Source organism: Oncorhynchus gorbuscha, unplaced genomic scaffold, assembly GCF_021184085.1.
Source record: "Oncorhynchus gorbuscha isolate QuinsamMale2020 ecotype Even-year unplaced genomic scaffold, OgorEven_v1.0 Un_scaffold_1504, whole genome shotgun sequence".
Classification (NCBI taxonomy): Eukaryota; Metazoa; Chordata; class Actinopteri; order Salmoniformes; family Salmonidae; genus Oncorhynchus; species Oncorhynchus gorbuscha.
In genome coordinates, this window is record NW_025746264.1 from 1 (window position 1) to 23,494 (window position 23,494).

At 43.3% G+C, this 23,494-nt stretch overlaps 1 pseudogene; it reads right to left on the reverse strand.

The window, feature by feature from the left end:
* Positions 1-277: 277 nt before the first annotated feature.
* The window catches only part of LOC124023141, a 138,134-nt pseudogene continuing 114,917 nt past the window's right edge, over positions 278-23,494 (reverse strand).

Below are 23,494 nucleotides of genomic sequence, written 5' to 3' on the forward strand. Positions count from 1 at the left end.
GAGACAGAGAGGACCCTGACCTAGAGAGATTTGTATTGATTTATTTTTCATTGAACCTTTATCTAACTAGGCAAGTCAGTTAAGAACAAATTCTTATTTACAATGACGGCCTCCACCAGCCAAACCTGGACACATGATGAGAAAGAAGGACAAGTTGTTAATACTGAGATGACAGGGACGGACATAGAGAGGGGAACAGTCTCAGAGAGGGGGACAGTGGTACCCAACTACCCCTCCCTTCCTCCCCTTCTCCTCCATCCTCCCGCTGTCCCACCCCTCACCTGTCCAGGTATCCCCTCTCCTTGGCGAAGCGTTGGAAGGCTCCCATGGGGTCTGATCCGGTACTGAGGATGAAGACCAGGGGGTGGAGGAGACATGTCACTGTAGAGAGTGGCCAGGTCAACAGGAGGGTTCTCTACAAACTGTTTCCCCAGGCTCACGATCACAAACTCTGTCACCGCAAACACCACCTAGAGGGAGGGAGGGAGAGTGGCAGGGAGAGAAAGTCAACTCCCTCCGGCTATCTACTCTGATTCCAGAGTTCTCTCCTCTGAGTGTTTCAGAGAGCAGAATAACTGCATTTACAAACGTTCAACACCAGCTGAATATGGCCGCTGTCAGCAAACGTTGGCAAAAAAACATCATTAAAATGTTGCCAGTAGCACAGTTACAGTCACCAACACTCAGGGGGCGGCAGGGTAGTCTAGTGGTTAGAGCGTTGGACTAGTAACGGGAAGGTTGCAAGTTCAAATCCCTGAGCTGACAAGGTACAAATCTGTCGTTCTGCCCCTGAACAGGCAGTTAACCCACTGTTCCTAGGCTGTCATTGAAAATAAGAATTTGTTCTTAACTGACTTGCCTTGTTAAATAAAGGTAAAATAAATACAATTAAAATAACATGAAAACAGCCTAACCAGCTCTGCTAGCTCAAGGAAAATGGTCAGAGTGAGGTGTTCTCTCATTATGTGTCTGGAAGTAGCTAGCCAGTTAGCTTGGGTGGTTGACGATAGTTGTGAGGTCAGAACGCTCGGCTCAAACCTAGTCCTCGCGCCAGAGCGTCCAGTATGCGCTCCGAACGCTCCGGAGCCAAACGCTCTGGATTTACCAACGTACACTCTGACAACGCTCAGAGCGCACTCTGGCACTCCAGATTGAATTTAAGAACACACCCTAAATAAAACGGATGGATGAACATAACTGCAAATATCGCTGTGCGGCCTGAAGGGCAACTTCTATCAAATATGACCATTGATATACAACATACAATGAGAGAGATGCCAAGAAAACTGGCAGCACTTTCACCATCACAAGCAGACTGATACACACACACACACACACACGCACACGCACACCAACAACCCCCACTACCTTCTCCTCCATGAAGCTCTTGATGAGCACCAGTTTCTGGAAGGCCCCCAGTCTCTGATCCCAGTGACCCCTGACCCCGTCTGCCTTTTCCTTCTCTTCTTCAGACATCTCCTCTGAGTAGGGAGGCAGCTGGGAGTCAGACACGTAGTCCTGCCAGTTCTCTGGGTTGAAACACACTTCCAGACGACCTGGGAACACACACTCCAATATTCATCTACTTCTGTAGCTAGGCAGAAGACAACTCTACCTAGTGGTAATCTCTAGGTTAGTTTAGCTGTGTTACTACTCTACCTAGTGGTAATCTCTAGGTTAGTTTAGCTGTGTTACTACTCTACCTAGTGGTAATCTCTAGGTTATTTTAGCTGTGTTACTACTCTACCTAGTGGTAATCTCTAGGTTATTTTAGCTGTGTTACTACTCTACCTAGTGGTAATCTCTGGGTTATTTTAGCTGTGTGTTACTCTACCTAGTGGTAATCTCTATGTTATTTTAGCTGTGTTACTACTCTACCTAGTGGTAATCTCTATGTTATTTTAGCTGTGTTACTACTCTACCTAGTGGTAATCTCTAGGTTATTTTAGCTGTGTTACTACTCTACCTAGTGGTAATCTCTAGGTTATTTTAGCTGTGTTACTACTCTACCTAGTTTTATAGAGATGGGTGTCTAGGTTATTTTAGCTGTGTGTTACTCTACCTAGTTTTATAGAGATGGGTGTCTAGGTTATTTTAGCTGTGTGTTACTCTACCTAGTTTTATAGAGATGGGTGTCTAGGTTATTTTAGCTGTGTGTTACTCTACCTAGTTCTATAGAGATGGGTGTCCAGGTTATTTTAGTTGTGTGTTACTCTACCTAGTTTTATAGAGATGGGTGTCTAGGTTATTTTAGTTGTGTGTTACTCTACCTAGTTTTATAGAGATGGGTGTCTAGGTTATTTTAGTTGTGTGTTACTACTACCTAGTTTTATAGAGATGGGTGTCTAGGTTATTTTAGTTGTGTGTTACTACTCTACCTAGTTTTATAGAGATGGGTGTCTAGGTTATTTTAGCTGTGTGTTTTTAGTTTTATAGAGATGGGTGTCTAGGTTATTTTAGCTGTGTGTTACTCTACCTAGTTTTATAGAGATGGGTGTCTAGGTTATTTTAGTTGTGTGTTACTACTCTACCTAGTTTTATAGAGATGGGTGTCTAGGTTATTTTAGTTGTGTGTTACTCTACCTAGTTTTATAGAGATGGGTGTCTAGGTTATTTTAGTTGTGTGTTACTCTACCTAGTTTTATAGAGATGGGTGTCTAGGTTATTTTAGTTGTGTGTTACTACTCTACCTAGTTTTATAGAGATGGGTGTCTAGGTTATTTTAGCTGTGTGTTACTACTCTACCTAGTTTTATAGAGATGGGTGTCTAGGTTATTTTAGCTGTGTGTTACTCTACCTAGTTTTATAGAGATGGGTGTCTAGGTTATTTTAGTTGTGTGTTACTCTACCTAGTTTTATAGAGATGGGTGTCTAGGTTATTTTAGTTGTGTGTTACTCTACCTAGTTTTATAGAGATGGGTGTCTAGGTTATTTTAGTTGTGTGTTACTACTCTACCTAGTTTTATAGAGATGGGTGTCTAGGTTATTTTAGTTGTGTGTTACTACTCTACCTAGTTTTATAGAGATGGGTGTCTAGGTTATTTTAGTTGTGTTACTACTCTACCTAGTTTTATAGAGATGGGTGTCTAGGTTATTTTAGCTCTACCTAGTTTTATAGAGATGGGTGTCTAGGTTATTTTAGTTGTGTGTTACTACTCTACCTAGTTTTATAGAGATGGGTGTCTAGGTTATTTTAGTTGTGTGTTACTACTCTACCTAGTTTTATAGAGATGGGTGTCTAGGTTATTTTAGTTGTGTGTTACTACTCTACCTAGTTTTATAGAGATGGGTGTCTAGGTTATTTTAGTTGTGTGTTACTACTCTACCTAGTTTTATAGAGATGGGTGTCTAGGTTATTTTAGTTGTGTGTTACTACTCTACCTAGTTTTATAGAGATGGGTGTCTAGGTTATTTTAGCTGTGTGTTACTACTCTACCTAGTTTTATAGAGATGGGTGTCTAGGTTATTTTAGTTGTGTGTTACTCTACCTAGTTTTATAGAGATGGGTGTCTAGGTTATTTTAGTTGTGTTTACTCTACCTAGTTTTATAGAGATGGGTGTCTAGGTTATTTTAGTTGTGTGTTACTACTCTACCTAGTTTTATAGAGATGGGTGTCTAGGTTATTTTAGCTGTGTGTTACTACTCTACCTAGTTTTATAGAGATGGGTGTCTAGGTTATTTTAGTTGTGTGTTACTACTCTACCTAGTTTTATAGAGATGGGTGTCTAGGTTATTTTAGCTGTGTGTTACTACTCTACCTAGTTTTATAGAGATGGGTGTCTAGGTTATTTTAGCTGTGTGTTACTCTACCTAGTTTTATAGAGATGGGTGTCTAGGTTATTTTAGCTGTGTGTTACTACTCTACCTAGTTTTATAGAGATGGGTGTCTAGGTTATTTTAGTTGTGTGTACTCTACCTAGTTTTATAGAGATGGGTGTCTAGGTTATTTTAGTTGTGTGTTACTCTACCTAGTTTTATAGAGATGGGTGTCTAGGTTATTTTAGTTGTGTGTTACTCTCTACCTAGTTTTATAGAGATGGGTGTCTAGGTTATTTTAGTTGTGTGTTACCTAGTTTTATAGAGATGGGTGTCTAGGTTATTTTAGTTGTGTGTTACTCTACTCTATAGAGATGGGTGTCTAGTTTTTTATAGACTCTACCTAGATAGAGATGGGTGTCTAGGTTATTTTAGTTGTGTGTTACTACTCTACCTAGTTTTATAGAGATGGGTGTCTAGGTTATTTTAGCTGTGTGTTACTACTCTACCTAGTTTTATAGAGATGGGTGTCCAGGTTATTTTAGTTGTGTGTTACTCTACCTAGTTTTATAGAGATGGGTGTCTAGGTTATTTTAGTTGTGTGTTACTCTACCTAGTTTTATAGAGATGGGTGTCTAGGTTATTTTAGCTGTGTGTTACTCTACCTAGTTTTATAGAGATGGGTGTCTAGGTTATTTTAGTTGTGTGTTACTCTACCTAGTTTTATAGAGATGGGTGTCTAGGTTATTTTAGTTGTGTGTTACTCTACCTAGTTTTATAGAGATGGGTGTCTAGGTTATTTTAGCTGTGTGTTACTCTACCTAGTTTTATAGAGATGGGTGTCTAGGTTATTTTAGCTGTGTGTTATTCTACCTAGTTTTATAGAGATGGGTGTCTAGGTTATTTTAGTTGTGTGTTACTCTACCTAGTTTTATAGAGATGGGTGTCTAGGTTATTTTAGTTGTGTGTTATTCTACCTAGTTTTATAGAGATGGGTGTCTAGGTTATTTTAGCTGTGTGTTACTCTCTACCTAGTTTTTATAGAGATGGGTGTCTAGGTTATTTTAGTTGTGTGTTACTCTCCACCCGTTTTATAGAGATGGGTGTCTAGGTTATTTTAGTTGTGTGTTAGATAGGACCTACCTAGTTTTATAGAGATGGGTGTCTAGGTTATTTTAGTTGTGTGTTATTCTACCTAGTTTTATAGAGATGGGTGTCTAGGTTATCTTTTAGCTTGATGCCGTTAAGCAGGCCTCTCTGAGATGATCCTGTTTTATGGGGGTGTCTAGGTTATTTTAGGTGTGTTAGTTTTATAGAGATGGGGGCGATCTCTCTCTGATGGAGGGGCAGAGTGTCCTCCAGGGGGGGAAGAGACAGGGGATGATCCTGATGGGGGAGGGAGGGAGAGACAGAGGGGGGAGGGAGAGAGAGACAGGGGGAGGAAGAGACAGGGGGAGGGAGGGAGAGAGAGAGACAGGGGGAGGGAGGGAGAGAGAGACAGGGGGAGGAAGAGACAGGGGGAGGGAGGGAGAGAGAGAGAGAGACAGGGGGAGGGAGGGAGAGAGAGACAGGGGAGGGAGGGAGAGAGAGACAGGGGGAGGGAGGGAGAGAGAGAGACAGGGGGAGGGAGGGAGAGAGAGCAGGGGGGGGGAGGGAGGAGAGACAGGGGGAGGGAGGGAGGAGAGCCAGCCAGGGGGGAGGGAGGGAGAGACAGGGGGAGGGAGGGAGAGAGAGAGCCAGGGGGAGGGAGGGAGAGAGAGAGAGCCAGGGGGAGGGAGGAAGAGAGAAGGAGTTGAGATAGAAGAGAATGATAGATAGATGGGGGTGTGTGGAGAGGAGACAGAAGAGGAGGGAGGACAAGGGGACATTGGGTATTACGTGGAGAACCGAGGTGATGGATGGAGAGAAGATGAGGTGGGGGTGAAAAGAAGATAAGGACGGAGGACCAGGACATCATTTTAATGAGAATGGCCCCCAATGGTTTAGGTCCCAGTTTCAGACAAAGCGGCCATCTTTCCCTGCTTAAATAACGACATATAGAGACAGACTAAACCGCCCGTTAGATATAGAGTCATTGAATAATACATTCAGCAATCCACTCGTCAGAACTCTTCAAAAACCCTGCTTGGTAGAGAAAGATGTCCCAACACACTGTTCTCAGGCTAGTTTAGTGTATGGCACACCTTATGATTAGAGTTAGAATTGGGGAGGGTTAGCTGATCCTAGATCTGTGTTTCTGGAGACAGCTAAGTCATTGACTACACACAGACACATGGGGACATCAGTATTCTACACACAGTCACAGGTTAGAGGGGACTCTCTCCCCCTCTCTGTTTCTCTCCTGCAGAGGGAACGAGGCTGACAAGCCCTCTGGTATACAGGCACTCTTAACTAGGAGATTTAAAATGATGCATTCCTAATGGGCTGAGTAAAGACTGCTGAGGGATAGAAGAAGTGGGAATCATTGTCTGGCTCAAGACATATCTTCATTTTAGGGAGAGATTCCAGACAGCCCTGTTATAGACCAGTGACAATGGGACTGATGATTCCAGACAATGGACTGATGATTCCAGACAGCCCTGTTATAGACCAGTGACAATGGACTGATGATTCCAGACAGTCCTGTTATAGACCAGTGACAGTGGTCCTTCTGTAGCTCAGTTGGTAGAGCATTGCGCTTGTAACGCCAGGGTAGTGGGTTCGATTCCCGGGACCACCCATACGTAGAATGTATGCACACATGACTGTAAGTCGCTTTGGATAAAAGCGTCTGCTAAATGGCATATATTATTATTATTATAATGGACTGATAATTCCAGACAGTCCTGTTATAGACCAGTGACAATTGACAGATTATCAACATTTATGTTGTGCTGCATATTGCAACAAAGAGCCCTCTTTCTGGTTTGGGTTTGAACAGTAATATGATTGAATAAAGGGCTGAAATATAAACTCTATGATTGGTAAAGGGCTGAAATATAAACTCTATGATTGGTAAAGGGCTGAAATATAAACTCTATGATTGGTAAAGGGCTGAAATATAAACTCTATGATTGGTAAAGGGCTGAAATATAAACTCTATGATTGGTAAAGGGCTGAAATATAAACTCTATGATTGGTAAAGGGCTGAAATATAAACTCTATGATTGGTAAAGGGCTGAAATATAAACTCTATGATTGGTAAAGGGCTGAAATATAAACTCTATGATTGGTAAAGGGCTGAAATATAAACTCTATGATTGGTAAAGGGCTGAAATATAAACTCTATGATTGGTAAAGGGCTGAAATATAAACTCTATGATTGGTAAAGGGCTGAAATATAAACTCTATGATTGGTAAAGGGCTGAAATATAAACTCTATGATTGGTAAAGGGCTGAAATATAAACTCTATGATTGGTAAAGGGCTGAAATATAAACTCTATGATTGGTAAAGGGCTGAAATATAAACTCTATGATTGGTAAAGGGCTGAAATATAAACTCTATGATTGGTAAAGGGCTGAAATATAAACTCTATGATTGGTAAAGGGCTGAAATATAAACTCTATGATTGGTAAAGGGCTGAAATATAAACTCTATGATTGGTAAAGGGCTGAAATATAAACTCTATGATTGGTAAAGGGCTGAAATATAAACTCTATGATTGGTAAAGGGCTGAAATATAAACTCTATGATTGGTAAAGGGCTGAAATATAAACTCTATGATTGGTAAAGGGCTGAAATATAAACTCTATGATTGGTAAAGGGCTGAAATATAAACTCTATGATTGGTAAAGGGCTGAAATATAAACTCTATGATTGGTAAAGGGCTGAAATATAAACTCTATGATTGGTAAAGGGCTGAAATATAAACTCTATGATTGGTAAAGGGCTGAAATATAAACTCTATGATTGGTAAAGGGCTGAAATATAAACTCTATGATTGGTAAAGGGCTGAAATATAAACTCTATGATTGGTAAAGGGCTGAAATATAAACTCTATGATTGGTAAAGGGCTGAAATATAAACTCTATGATTGGTAAAGGGCTTGAAATATAAACTCTATGATTGGTAAAGGGCTTGAAATATAAACTCTATGATTGGTAAAGGGCTGAAATATAAACTCTATGATTGGTAAAGGGCTGAAATATAAACTCTATGATTGGTAAAGGGCTGAAATATAAACTCTATGATTGGTAAAGGGCTGAAATATAAACTCTATGATTGGTAAAGGGCTTGAAATATAAACTCTATGATTGGTAAAGGGCTGAAATATAAACTCTATGATTGGTAAAGGGCTGAAATATAAACTCTATGATTGGTAAAGGGCTGAAATATAAACTCTATGATTGAATAAAGGGCTGAAATATAAACTCTATGATTGGTAAAGGGCTGAAATATAAACTCTATGATTGGTAAAGGGCTGAAATATAAACTCTATGATTGGTAAAAAGGGCTGAAATATAAACTCTATGATTGGTAAAGGGCTGAAATATAAACTCTATGATTGGTAAAGGGCTGAAATATAAACTCTATGATTGGTAAAGGGCTGAAATATAAACTCTATGATTGGTAAAGGGCTGAAATATAAACTCTATGATTGGTAAAGGGCTGAAATATAAACTCTATGATTGGTAAAGGGCTGAAATATAAACTCTATGATTGGTAAAGGGCTGAAATATAAACTCTATGATTGGTAAAGGGCTGAAATATAAACTCTATGATTGGTAAAGGGCTGAAATATAAACTCTATGATTGGTAAAGGGCTGAAATATAAACTCTATGATTGGTAAAGGGCTGAAATATAAACTCTATGATTGGTAAAGGGCTGAAATATAAACTCTATGATTGGTAAAGGGCTGAAATATAAACTCTATGATTGGTAAAGGGCTGAAATATAAACTCTATGATTGGTAAAGGGCTTGAAATATAAACTCTATGATTGGTAAAGGGCTGAAATATAAACTCTATGATTGGTAAAGGGCTGAAATATAAACTCTATGATTGGTAAAGGGCTGAAATATAAACTCTATGATTGGTAAAGGGCTGAAATATAAACTCTATGATTGGTAAAGGGCTGAAATATAAACTCTATGATTGGTAAAGGGCTGAAATATAAACTCTATGATTGGTAAAGGGCTGAAATATAAACTCTATGATTGGTAAAGGGCTGAAATATAAACTCTATGATTGGTAAAGGGCTGAAATATAAACTCTATGATTGGTAAAGGGCTGAAATATAAACTCTATGATTGGTAAAGGGCTGAAATATAAACTCTATGATTGGTAAAGGGCTGAAATATAAACTCTATGATTGGTAAAGGGCTGAAATATAAACTCTATGATTGGTAAAGGGCTGAAATATAAACTCTATGATTGGTAAAGGGCTGAAATATAAACTCTATGATTGGTAAAGGGCTGAAATATAAACTCTATGATTGGTAAAGGGCTTTGAAATATAAACTCTATGATTGGTAAAGGGCTGAAATATAAACTCTATGATTGGTAAAGGGCTGAAATATAAACTCTATGATTGGTAAAGGGCTGAAATATAAACTCTATGATTGGTAAAGGGCTGAAATATAAACTCTATGATTGGTAAAGGCTGAAATATAAACTCTATGATTGGTAAAGGGCTGAAATATAAACTCTATGATTGGTAAAGGGCTGAAATATAAACTCTATGATTGGTAAAGGGCTGAAATATAAACTCTATGATTGGTAAAGGGCTGAAATATAAACTCTATGATTGGTAAAGGGCTGAAATATAAACTCTATGATTGGTAAAGGGCTGAAATATAAACTCTATGATTGGTAAAGGGCTGAAATATAAACTCTATGATTGGTAAAGGGCTGAAATATAAACTCTATGATTGGTAAAGGGCTGAAATATAAACTCTATGATTGGTAAAGGGCTGAAATATAAACTCTATGATTGGTAAAGGGCTGAAATATAAACTCTATGATTGGTAAAGGGCTGAAATATAAACTCTATGATTGGTAAAGGGCTGAAATATAAACTCTATGATTGGTAAAGGGCTGAAATATAAACTCTATGATTGAATAAAGGGCTGAAATATAAACTCTATGATTGGTAAAGGGCTGAAATATAAACTCTATGATTGGTAAAGGGCTGAAATATAAACTCTATGATTGGTAAAGGGCTGAAATATAAACTCTATGATTGGTAAAGGGCTGAAATATAAACTCTATGATTGGTAAAGGGCTGAAATATAAACTCTATGATTGGTAAAGGGCTGAAATATAAACTCTATGATTGGTAAAGGGCTGAAATATAAACTCTATGATTGGTAAAGGGCTGAAATATAAACTCTATGATTGGTAAAGGGCTGAAATATAAACTCTATGATTGGTAAAGGGCTGAAATATAAACTCTATGATTGGTAAAGGGCTGAAATATAAACTCTATGATTGGTAAAGGGCTGAAATATAAACTCTATGATTGGTAAAGGGCTGAAATATAAACTCTATGATTGGTAAAGGGCTGAAATATAAACTCTATGATTGGTAAAGGGCTGAAATATAAACTCTATGATTGGTAAAGGGCTGAAATATAAACTCTATGATTGGTAAAGGGCTGAAATATAAACTCTATGATTGGTAAAGGGCTTGAAATATAAACTCTATGATTGGTAAAGGGCTGAAATATAAACTCTATGATTGGTAAAGGGCTTGAAATATAAACTCTATGATTGGTAAAGGGCTGAAATATAAACTCTATGATTGGTAAAGGGCTGAAATATAAACTCTATGATTGGTAAAGGGCTGAAATATAAACTCTATGATTGGTAAAGGGCTGAAATATAAACTCTATGATTGGTAAAGGGCTGAAATATAAACTCTATGATTGGTAAAGGGCTTGAAATATAAACTCTATGATTGGTAAAGGGCTGAAATATAAACTCTATGATTGGTAAAGGGCTTGAAATATAAACTCTATGATTGGTAAAGGGCTTGAAATATAAACTCTATGATTGGTAAAGGGCTTGAAATATAAACTCTATGATTGGTAAAGGGCTGAAATATAAACTCTATGATTGGTAAAGGGCTTGAAATATAAACTCTATGATTGGTAAAGGTATTGAAATATAAACTCTATGATTGGTAAAGGGCTGAAATATAAACTCTATGATTGGTAAAGGCCTTGAAATATAAACTCTATGATTGGTAAAGGTATTGAAATATAAACTCTATGATTGGTAAAGGGCTGAAATATAAACTCTATGATTGGTAAAGGTATTGAAATATAAACTCTATGATTGGTAAAGGGCTGAAATATAAACTCTATGATTGGTAAAGGGCTTGAAATATAAACTCTATGATTGGTAAAGGGCTGAAATATAAACTCTATGATTGGTAAAGGGCTGAAATATAAACTCTATGATTGGTAAAGGTATTGAAATATAAACTCTATGATTGGTAAAGGTATTGAAATATAAACTCTATGATTGGTAAAGGGCTTGAAATATAAACTCTATGATTGGTAAAGGGCTTGAAATATAAACTCTATGATTGGTAAAGGGCTTGAAATATAAACTCTATGATTGGTAAAGGGCTGAAATATAAACTCTATGATTGGTAAAGGTATTGAAATATAAACTCTATGATTGGTAAAGGGCTGAAATATAAACTCTATGATTGGTAAAGGGCTGAAATATAAACTCTATGATTGGTAAAGGGCTGAAATATAAACTCTATGATTGGTAAAGGGCTGAAATATAAACTCTATGATTGGTAAAGGGCTGAAATATAAACTCTATGATTGGTAAAGGGCTGAAATATAAACTCTATGATTGGTAAAGGGCTTGAAATATAAACTCTATGATTGGTAAAGGGCTGAAATATAAACTCTATGATTGGTAAAGGGCTGAAATATAAACTCTATGATTGGTAAAGGCCTTGAAATATAAACTCTATGATTGGTAAAGGTATTGAAATATAAACTCTATGATTGGTAAAGGTATTGAAATATAAACTCTATGATTGGTAAAGGGCTTGAAATATAAACTCTATGATTGGTAAAGGTATTGAAATATAAACTCTATGATTGGTAAAGGTATTGAAATATAAACTCTATGATTGGTAAAGGGCTTGAAATATAAACTCTATGATTGGTAAAGGGCTGAAATATAAACTCTATGATTGGTAAAGGGCTGAAATATAAACTCTATGATTGGTAAAGGGCTGAAATATAAACTCTATGATTGGTAAAGGGCTGAAATATAAACTCTATGATTGGTAAAGGGCTGAAATATAAACTCTATGATTGGTAAAGGGCTGAAATATAAACTCTATGATTGGTAAAGGGCTGAAATATAAACTCTATGATTGGTAAAGGCTGAAATATAAACTCTATGATTGGTAAAGGGCTGAAATATAAACTCTATGATTGGTAAAGGGCTGAAATATAAACTCTATGATTGGTAAAGGGCTTGAAATATAAACTCTATGATTGGTAAAGGTATTGAAATATAAACTCTATGATTGGTAAAGGTATTGAAATATAAACTCTATGATTGGTAAAGGGCTTGAAATATAAACTCTATGATTGGTAAAGGGCTGAAATATAAACTCTATGATTGGTAAAGGGCTTGAAATATAAACTCTATGATTGGTAAAGGGCTTGAAATATAAACTCTATGATTGGTAAAGGGCTTGAAATATAAACTCTATGATTGGTAAAGGGCTTGAAATATAAACTCTATGATTGGTAAAGGGCTTGAAATATAAACTCTATGATTGGTAAAGGGCTTGAAATAAACTCTAAACTCTAAACTGATTGGTAAAGGCTGAAATATAAACTCTATGATTGGTAAAGGGCTTGAAATATAAACTCTATGATTGGTAAAGGGCTGAAATATAAACTCTATGATTGGTAAAGGGCTGAAATATAAACTCTATGATTGGTAAAGGGCTGAAATATAAACTCTATGATTGGTAAAGGGCAGAAATATAAACTCTATGATTGGTAAAGGGCTGAAATATAAACTCTATGATTGGTAAAGGGCTGAAATATAAACTCTATGATTGGTAAAGGTATTGAAATATAAACTCTATGATTGGTAAAGGGCTGAAATATAAACTCTATGATTGGTAAAGGCCTTGAAATATAAACTCTATGATTGGTAAAGGGCTGAAATATAAACTCTATGATTGGTAAAGGGCTGAAATATAAACTCTATGATTGGTAAAGGGCTGAAATATAAACTCTATGATTGGTAAAGGCCTTGAAATATAAACTCTATGATTGGTAAAGGGCTTGAAATATAAACTCTATGATTGGTAAAGGTATTGAAATATAAACTCTATGATTGGTAAAGGGCTGAAATATAAACTCTATGATTGGTAAAGGTATTGAAATATAAACTCTATGATTGGTAAAGGGCTTGAAATTCTTCCTGTGATTTGCTTAGAGCTCACATATCTATAATTTTTGACTGGCTTAGAGTGGACACTAGTTGCCTTTAATTGGCTGACAGTGGACGATAGTCCCATTTGATTGGCTGTCAATCAACCTGACTACCTTGTCTAGGGGGGGCGCTCCTCGCAGGAAGTGCTGCCACTCTGCGTCAGTGACCTCCCCATGCTGACGCATGATGTCCACACAAAGCATGAAGCTGTAATAACAAAAATAAGAATCATCATCATCATCATCATGAATATATTTGTAGAGCCCATTTGATACCCACAATGCAGCTTAAAGAAAAGGTCAAACCCCTTTACCTGTAGATGGTCTTGTGCTGCTCAAACAGGCCACGGATATGTTGGTGTAGCTGGTGAGCAGGGTCTGGTCCAGGAGGATCTGCAGGCGCTCTTCCAGAACACTGCTCTTCTCTGATATCTCTATGGTGGAGTTAAAGAGCTACAGGGGAGGGGGTCAGAGAGAGCAGGGGAGAGGGAGGAAGGTGGGGAGGGGGGCAGAGAGAGCAGGGGAGAGGGAGGAAGGTGGGGAGGGGGGTCAGGGAGAGCAGGGGAGAGGGGGGAAGGTGGGGAGGGGGATCAGGGAGAGCAGGGGAGAGGGGGAAGGTGGGGAGGGGGGTCAGAGAGACCAGGTGAGAGGGAGTAAGGTGGGGAAGGGGATCAGAGAGAGCAGGTGAGAGGGAGGAAGGTGGGGAGGGGAGGGAGGAGATGATCAGGGGAGAGAGAGGGGAGGGAGAGGGAGGAAGGTGGGGAGGGGGAGGGAGGAGATGATTAGGGGAGAGAGAGGGGAGGGAGAGGGAGGAGATGATTAGGAGAGAGAGAGGGGAGGGAGAGGGAGGAAGGTGGGGAGGAGATGATCAGGGAGAGAGAGGGGGAGGGAGAGGGAGGAAGGTGGGGAGGAGATGATCAGGGGAGAGAGAGGGGAGGGAGAGGGAGGAAGGTGGGGAGATGATCAGGGGAGAGAGAGGGGGAGGGAGAGGGAGGAAGGTGGGGAGGAGATGATCAGGGGAGAGAGAGGGGGGAGGGAGGAAGGTGGGGAGATGATCAGGGGAGAGAGGGGGGAGGGAGAGGGAGGAAGGTGGGGAGATGATCAGGGGAGAGAGGGGGGAAGGAGAGGGAGGGAGGGGGTGATTGGGGAGACGTGAAGATGAGAAAGTCAACTCCAGAGGGAAAAAGCCCCACAGTGAATGTTGCTGATACACTATGACTCAAAGGGAAAAACAACATTGCTGATTCATGAAGGTCAGAGAACCAATCATTCTCGACCACATAGACAGAAAGGTCACCTGCTTGAAGTACTTGAGGGAGAACTGGTACATGGGGTCTATCTCAGAGAGGCTGGCGATGACAAAGTACATGACGGAGCCTCGTGTGGCCACGGGCCGGTAGCGCTCCCTGGCTGCGTTGATCATCAGCTCTGTCGCCTCGGCCTCCTCCAAACGATGCTTAATGGCCTCTGACGTCACCTGGAGAGGGAGAGAGGGAGAGAGGGAGAGGGAGGGAGGGAGGGAGAGAGAGAGAAGGAGGGAGGGAGAGAGGGAGGGAGGGAGAGAGGGAGAGAGAGAGAGAGAGGGAGAGAGAGAGAGGGAGAGAGAGAGAGAGGGAGGGAGGGTGAGTGAGAGAGGTAGAGAGAGAGCGAGAGGGAGAAAGAGAGAGAGAGGGGGAGAGAGCGGGTGAGGGAGAGAGAAAGAAAGAAAGAAAGAAAGAAAGAAAGAAAGAAAGAGAGAGAGAGGGAGGGAGGGAGGGAGAGAGGGAGGGAGTGAGGGAGGGTGAGAGGGAGAGAGAGAGTGGGAGAGAGAGAGGGTGAGAGGGAGAGAGAGAGGGAGAGAGAGAGAGAGAGGGAGGGAGAGAGGGGGGAGAGGGAGAGAGAGAGGGGGAGAGAGAGAGGGTGAGAGGGAGAGAGGGAGAGAGAGTGAGAGAGTGGTAGAGAGAGAGAGAGAGGGAGAAAGAGAGAGAGAGGGGGAGAGAGGGAGAGAGAGCGGGTGAGGGAGAGAGAAAGAAAGAAAGAAAGAGAGAGAGGGAGAGAGGGAGAGAGGGAGAGAAAGAAAGGGAAACCGACACAAAGACATTTGAGGGACAGGAAGAACACAAACTAGGCCTACAGAAAGATGGTTAGAAAGTCGACCACACCTGAGAGTTCAACAATCCTACTGTCTACCCCCATGACCCCACAGTGACCTCTGACCTTTGACTCCTGCAGGGTCTGCACCAGCTCCTCATTGTCCAGGATGTTTCCCTTGGAGTTGAAGAGCAGTTTGAGGATGCGGTCCTCGATGGCCTTCAGCTGGTTGCGGTCGGCGTTAATCCTCACAATCAGCTGGTTCCTCTGTTCCTCCAGGTCAGGACGCTCCAGACGAACCACGTCACTGTGAGGGGAGAGAGAGAAGGAACGCAAGTCAACCACTCGCTCATACCACAAGAAAACCACACACACAGTCTGAACCCCTTTAATGAGGAGAGTGAGAGTCAGCGGGAGAAGAGTTGTGTTGTCTACCTGAGAAGCTGGTCCTCCAGACCAGACTTGGTCACGGTGAAGTTGATGATGGTCACTTTGATACACACCTAGAAAACAGGGGGGGGTGTGAACTCCACACATCAACAACCAATCAAATCAGACCAACTACTAATCATAACACACTAACCAGTATGAGCTTCAGCAAACATCCACTTCAATTATTAATGAATCCTGGCAGTTGTCTCTGTGTGTTAGAGTGTATATCTGTGATAGCTGTGTCCAGACTGTAAGCTGTGTGTTAGACGATCTATCTGTGACAGCTGTGTCCAGACTGTAAGCTGTGTGTTAGACTATCTATCTGTGACAGCTGTGTCCAGACTGTAAGCTGTGTGTTAGACTATCTATCTGTGACAGCTGTGTCCAGACTGTAAGCTGTGTCTTAGACTATCTATCTGTGACAGCTGTGTCCAGACTGTAAGCTGTGTGTTAGACTATCTATCTGTGACAGCTGTGTCCAGACTGTAAGCTGTGTGTTAGACTATCTATCTGTGACAGCTGTGTCCAGACTGTAAGCTGTGTGTTAGACTATCTATCTGTGACAGCTGTGTCTAGACTGTAAGCTGTGTGTTAGACTATCTATCTGTGACAGCTGTGTCTAGACTGTAAGCTGTGTGTTAGACTATCTATCGGTGACAGCTGTGTCCAGACTGTAAGCTGTGTGTTAGACTATCTATCTGTGACAGCTGTGTCCAGACTGTAAGCTGTGTGTTAGACTATCTATCTGTGACAGCTGTGTCCAGACTGTAAGCTGTGTGTTAGACGATCTATCTGTGACAGCTGTGTCCAGACTGTAAGCTGTGTGTTAGACTATCTATCTGTGACAGCTGTGTCCAGACTGTAAGCTGTGTGTTAGACTATCTATCTGTGACAGCTGTGTCCAGACTGTAAGCTGTGTCTTAGACTATCTATCTGTGACAGCTGTGTCCAGACTGTAAGCTGTGTGTTAGACTATCTATCTGTGACAGCTGTGTCCAGACTGTAAGCTGTGTGTTAGACTATCTATCTGTGACAGCTGTGTCCAGACTGTAAGCTGTGTGTTAGACTATCTATCTGTGACAGCTGTGTCCAGACTGTAAGCTGTGTGTTAGACTATCTATCTGTGACAGCTGTGTCCAGACTGTAAGCTGTGTCTTAGACTATCTATCTGTGACAGCTGTGTCCAGACTGTAAGCTGTGTGTTAGACTATCTATCTGTGACAGCTGTGTCTAGACTGTAAGCTGTGTGTTAGACTATCTATCTGTGACAGCTGTGTCTAGACTGTAAGCTGTGTGTTAGACTATCTATCGGTGACAGCTGTGTCCAGACTGTAAGCTGTGTGTTAGACTATCTATCTGTGACAGCTGTGTCCAGACTGTAAGCTGTGTGTTAGACTATCTATCTGTGACAGCTGTGTCCAGACTGTAAGCTGTGTGTTAGACTATCTATCTGTGACAGCTGTGTCCAGACTGTAAGCTGTGTGTTAGACTATCTATCTGTGACAGCTGTGTCTAGACTGTGTGTTTAAAGGGAGGTGACAGACATGTCTATTCAAGTCCCTTCTGTCTGACTGATTGCTGGGCCCGGGGAATAGGTCTGAGACTAGCACCAGCCCTGTGTTGTGGGACTGAAGAGAGCTGGAGCAGGCTGACAGGGCCTTCAAATGGCAGCAGGGGCCGCGCCCGTAGGCTGGGTGAACTCAGGGGCATGGCTGTCTGGCAGGTGGGCAAGGCTCTTCACAGCAACCACCCCTCATCATGGCCTGTGCCAGGCTGACAGCTCCCTGTGTGAGCCAACTGTTTACAGTGTTCCTAGTGCCAACGTTTGGCATGGAGAGAGAGGGGGCAGGGTGTGTGTGTGTGTGTGTGTGTGTGTGTGTGTGTGTGTGTGTGTGTGTGTGTGTGTGTGTGTGTGTGTGTGTGTGTGTGTGTGTGTGTGTGTGTGTGTGTGTGTGTGTGTGTGTGTGTGTGTGTGTGTGTGTGTGTGTGAGTGTCTAATGTCTAATGTCTAATGTTCAACTGTTCTGCCTGTGATTATTATTATTCATCCATGCTGGTCATCTAAGACCATTTGAACATCTTGGCCATGTTCTGTTATAATCTCCACCCGGCACAGCCAGAAGAGGACTGGTCACCCCTCAGAGCCTGGTTCCTTTCTAGGTTTCTTCCTAGGTTTTGGCCTTTCTAGGGAGTTTTCCTAGCCACCGTGCTTCTACACCTGCATTGCTTGCTGTTTGGGGTTTTAGGCTGGGTTTCTGTACAGCACATCAGCTGATGTACGAAGGGCTTTATAAATACATGTGATTTGATTTAATGTGGTTATTTTATGTTTTTTTGTGTGGGTGAGAAACAGGTGAGAAACCAGACACTTTACTAACCTACAGTTATTCTAAATGTGATTTTCCTTTGTAGAGCGTAGAGCTGTTAATTTAGACTGTGGATAAACCAGATGGACATTGAAATTCCAATAAAAGCCATCTGTTATTGATGGAAAGCAAACACGATCCATCTGGTACTGATGCAAAGCAAACATGATCCATCTGGTACTGATGCAAAGCAAACATGATCCATCTGGTACTGATGCAAAGCAAACATGACCCATCTGGTATTGATGCAAAGCAAACATGATCCATCTGGTATTGATGCAAAGCAAACACGATCCATCTGGTATTGATGCAAAGCAAACATGATCCATCTGGTATTGATGCAAAGCAAACATGATCCAGGCCATATTAATATAGACTGAGATGGACTGCATTCCAAAACTGCTGGGCAGAATAAATCTCAAGTCAGGTTTTGACCGGTGTTTGGCTGAAGGCTAGTGCTAATTTGCAGTTGTTTGACCCACCTCAGGCAGGTAGTGTGGGTTGGCCATCTTGGTGGTCATGTAGAACCTGAATTTCTTGTTGTAGTCAATGTCGGAGTCTCCGAGGCGGATGAGGGTGCGGCCGCCCGCCACAAACGTCTGCTTCAGCAGGATGGGCTCCAGAGCCGGGTCCACAGTCTCCTTCAGCTACTCACACACAACCAGGACACAAAATGGACGTCACGCTGGTCAGTTTTACCATTCTTCCTGTTCCAAGTCAACTCACCCAGGTCTCTTTGCTAACTCTAGACCCAAAATGGACGTCACGCTGGTCAGTTTTACCATTCTTCCTGTTCCAAGTCAACTCACCCAGGTCTCTTTGCTAACTCTAGACCCAAAATGGACTGGTCAGTTTTACCATTCTTCCTGTTCCAAGTCAACTCACCCAGGTCTCTTTGCTAACTCTAGACCCAAAATGGAGGTTAGAACTGTCCCCTGATACTAATCTCCATGGTGAATCGTGACCTACAATGGCTGCCATAGTACTGACCTCCTCCAGCAGTACGGGCATGCCCATGCGGATGGCGTTCTCCAGGGTTCGCAGGAAACCAGAGTCGGTCAGCTTGATCACCTTCAGACCGTTCTTGGTCTCCTTGGAACGGATCCAACGGTTGGCCTGGAGACGGACCAGACACAGGTGTATAAAGCATTTCAAATGAGGGATTATTTGTTTAGTTTCAGGTCGGTTGTGATTGTGTAGCTACGTCATCCCAACGCCACAAGGGACAGAACTTCCATATTGTCCCTTTAAAGTATCCATGTGACCACCATTGAGGGGTCATGTCATTTCCTCTCATACCAGAAAGTCACTATGTTGTCCCATGACACAGGTGTCAAACTCAATCCACGAAGGACCGAGTGTCTGCAGGGTTTCGCTCCTCCCTTGTATTTGATTGATGAATTAAGGTCACTAATTAGTAAGGAACTCCACACACCTGGTTGTTTAGGTCTTAATTGAAAGGAAACTGAAACCTGCAGACACCAGGCCCTCCACGGAATGAGTTTGACACCCCTGGTGATTGATGGACCCGGCAGGTCAGAATCACTCTCATCGACATGAATGCAAACGGACTAACAGAAGTGCACTACATTTGAGTCAGTGGACAGACAAGCTGTGTGTGTGTGAGTCAATGAAGTGTCCCCGTGCTAGGCTGTCAGCAAGCCTCCCTGCCTGCTCAACTCCCTGCCTCTCCCCATCTCCATCGTCGGCCTGTGCATGGCAGACAGAGACCAGTCAACAGACCGCTCCCTGGGGCAGAGGCCCAAAGAAAGAGAGGAGAAGGAGAAAGAAACAAAAGATGACAGGAAGCAACATAAGAGGTGTCAGGGGACTGGAGCTAAGAGTCAAACTACACAGTGGCCAAGCGCATGGAGTCTGTGTGTGTGTGTGATTACAACACAGAGAGAGTGGGAATAGTCTTAGTGTCTCAGGGCTGTTGTCTCCGTGGTGATAAGGGAATAGTGTTAGTAATAGAATAGTCAGGGCTGTTGTTGCCTTGTTCCAGGCTGGGGTCTGAGAATGGGAGTCAGGGTTTGTTCCAGGCTGGGGTCTGAGAATGGGAGTCAGGGTTTGTTCCAGGCTGGGGTCTGGGAGTCAGGGTTTGTTCCAGGCTGGGGTCTGGGAGTCAGGGTTTGTTCCAGACTGGGGTCTGGGAGTCAGGGTTTGTTCCAGGCTGGGGTCTGGGAATGGGAGTCAGGGTTTGTTCCAGGCTGGGGTCTGGGAGTCAGGGTTTGTTCCAGGCTGGGGTCTGGGAGTCAGGGTTTGTTCCAGGCTGGGGACTGGGAGTCAGGGTTTGTTCCAGACTGGGGTCTGGGAGTCAGGGTTTGTTCCAGGCTGGGGTCTGGGAGTCAGGGTTTGTTCCAGGCTGGGGTCTGAGAATGGGAGTCAGGGTTTGTTCCAGGCTGGGGTCTGGGCATGGGAGTCAGGGTTTGTTCCAGGCTGGGGTCTGGGAATGGGAGTCAGGGTTTGTTCCAGGCTGGGGTCTGGGAGTCAGGGTTTGTTCCAGGCTGGGGTCTGAGAGTCAGGGTTTGTTCCAGGCTGGGGTCTGGGAGTCAGGGTTTGTTCCAGGCTGGGGTCTGAGAATGGGAGTCAGGGTTTGTTCCAGGCTGGGGTCTGAGAATGGGAGTCAGGGTTTGTTCCAGGCTGGGGTCTGGACATGGGAGTCAGGGTTTGTTCCAGGCTGGGGTCTGGGAATGGGAGTCAGGGTTTGTTCCAGGCTGGGGTCTGGGAGTCAGGGTTTGTTCCAGGCTGGGGTCTGGGAATGGGAGTCAGGGTTTGTTCCAGGCTGAGGTCTGAGAGTCAGGGTTTGTTCCAGGCTGGGGTCTGGGAATGGGAGTCAGGGTTTGTTCCAGGCTGGGGTCTGGGAGTCAGGGTTTGTTCCCGGCTGGGGTCTGGGAATGGGAGTCAGGGTTTGTTCCCGGCTGGGGTCTGGGAATGGGAGTCAGGGTATGTTCCCGGCTGGGGTCTGGGAGTCAGGATTTGTTCCCGGATGGGGTCTGGGAATGGGAGTCAGGGTTTGTTTCAGGCTGGGGTCTGGGAGTCAGGGTTTGTTCCAGGCTGGGGTCTGGGAGTCAGGGTTTGTTCCAGGCTGGGGTCTGGGAATGGGAGTCAGGGTATGTTCCCGGCTGGGGTCTGGGAGTCAGGATTTGTTCCCGGCTGGGGTCTGGGAATGGGAGTCAGGGTTTGTTCCAGGCTGGAGTCTGGGAATGGGAGTCAGGGTTTGTTCCAGGCTGGAGTCTGGGAATGGGAGTCAGGGTTTGTTCCAGGCTGGGGTCTGGGAATGGGAGTCAGGGTTTGTTCCAGGCTGGGGTCTGGGAATGGGAGTCAGGGTTTGTTTCAGGCTGGGGTCTGGGAATGGGAGTCAGGGTTTGTTCCAGGCTGGGGTCTGAGAATGGGAGTCAGGGTTTGTTCCAGGCTGGGGTCTGGGAGTCAGGGTTTGTTCCAGGCTGGGGTCTGGGAATGGGAGTCAGGGTTTGTTCCAGGCTGGGGTCTGAGAATGGGAGTCAGGGTTTGTTCCAGGCTGGGGTCTGGGAGTCAGGGTTTGTTCCAGGCTGGGGTCTGAGAATGGGAGTCAGGGTTTGTTCCAGGCTGGGGTCTGGGAGTCAGGGTTTGTTCCAGGCTGGGGTCTGGGAGTCAGGGTTTGTTCCAGGCTGGGGTCTGGGAGTCAGGATTTGTTCCCGGCTGGGGTCTGGGAATGGGAGTCAGGGTTTGTTCCAGGCTGGGGTCTGAGGATGGGAGTCAGGGTTTGTTCCAGGCTGGGGTCTGGGAGTCAGGGTTTGTTCCAGGCTGGGGTCTGAGAATGGGAGTCAGGGTTTGTTCCAGGCTGGGGTCTGGGAGTCAGGGTTTGTTCCAGGCTGGGGTCTGGGAGTCAGGGTTTGTTCCAGGCTGGGGTCTGAGAAAGGGAGTCAGGGTTTGTTCCAGGCTGGGGTCTGAGAATGGGAGTCAGGGTTTGTTTCAGGCTGGGGTCTGAGAATGGGAGTCAGGGTTTGTTCCAGGCTGGGGTCTGGGAATGGGAGTCAGGGTTTGTTCCAGGCTGGGGTCTGAGAATGGGAGTCAGGGTTTGTTCCAGGCTGGGGTCTGAGAATGGGAGTCAGGGTTTGTTCCAGGCTGGGGTCTGAGAATGGGAGTCAGGGTTTGAGCCACAACACATTACAACACAACTGTTATTTTAGCAGATGTAGCCACAGAAAAATAACTCTGGTCATCATAGCCAATACAAGAATAGAGAAAATTACAACTAGAAATACAACTTGACAAGTAGCTAATTACAAAGTATAAGATGAATAACTATTTGCAACACCATCACATATAAAGGTACCTGTGATTAAAATATGTTATAGAATCTAAATAGAGTATTTACAGAATAGAATAGATGAAAAGTGTGGTAATACAAATACTTCTGATTGGTTGATTGGCTGATTGGTTGAATGATTTAAGACCAAAAGTACTGATTTGCTGTCGGCTGGGTCACCTGATCCTGAGGGTCGATCATGAGTGGCCAGCGGCGTCCACGGGTAACCAGGATTCCATTCTCAGTGGAAACGGTGTCCCGGGGCAACCCCTCGGCGTTCCACAGGCGGATCTCATAGGGGTCGCCCAGGATGTTGATGAGGCTGAAGCTGGCACTGATGGGGATGCCCAACTCCTGGCATCGCACAATCCACTGGTCTATCAGCTACACACACACACACACACACACACACACACACACACACACACACACACACACACACACACACACACACACACACACACACACACACACACACACACACACACACACACACACACACACACACACACACACACACACGTTTATCAACAATCAGAGCATTGTATATTCAGGATGAATGAACATTCCCAAGTCATCTGACTCCATAACCATCTGCCATAACAGAGACAGTGGTAGTATTGACAGACAGTGGTAGTATTGACAGACAGTATAGAGACAGTGGTAGTATTGACAGACAGTGGTAGTATTGACAGACAGTATAGAGACAGTGGTAGTATTGACAGACAGTACAGAGACAGTGGTAGTATTGACAGACAGTGGTAGTATTGACAGACAGTATAGAGACAGTGGTAGTATTGACAGACCGTGGTAGTATTGACAGACAGTATAGAGACAGTGGTAGTATTGACAGACACCACATAGACAGTGATAGTATTGACAGACACCACAGAGACAGTGATAGTATTGACAGACACCACAGAGACAGTGGTAGTATTGACAGACACCACAGAGACAGTGGTAGTATTGACAGACACCACAGAGACAGTGATAGTATTGACAGACACCACATAGACAGTGATAGTATTGACAGACACCACAGAGACAGTGGTAGTATTGACAGACACCACAGAGACAGTGGTAGTATTGACAGACACCACAGAGACAGTGGTAGTATTGACAGACAGCCAGACAGACAGTGGTAGTATTGACAGACAGCCAGACAGACAG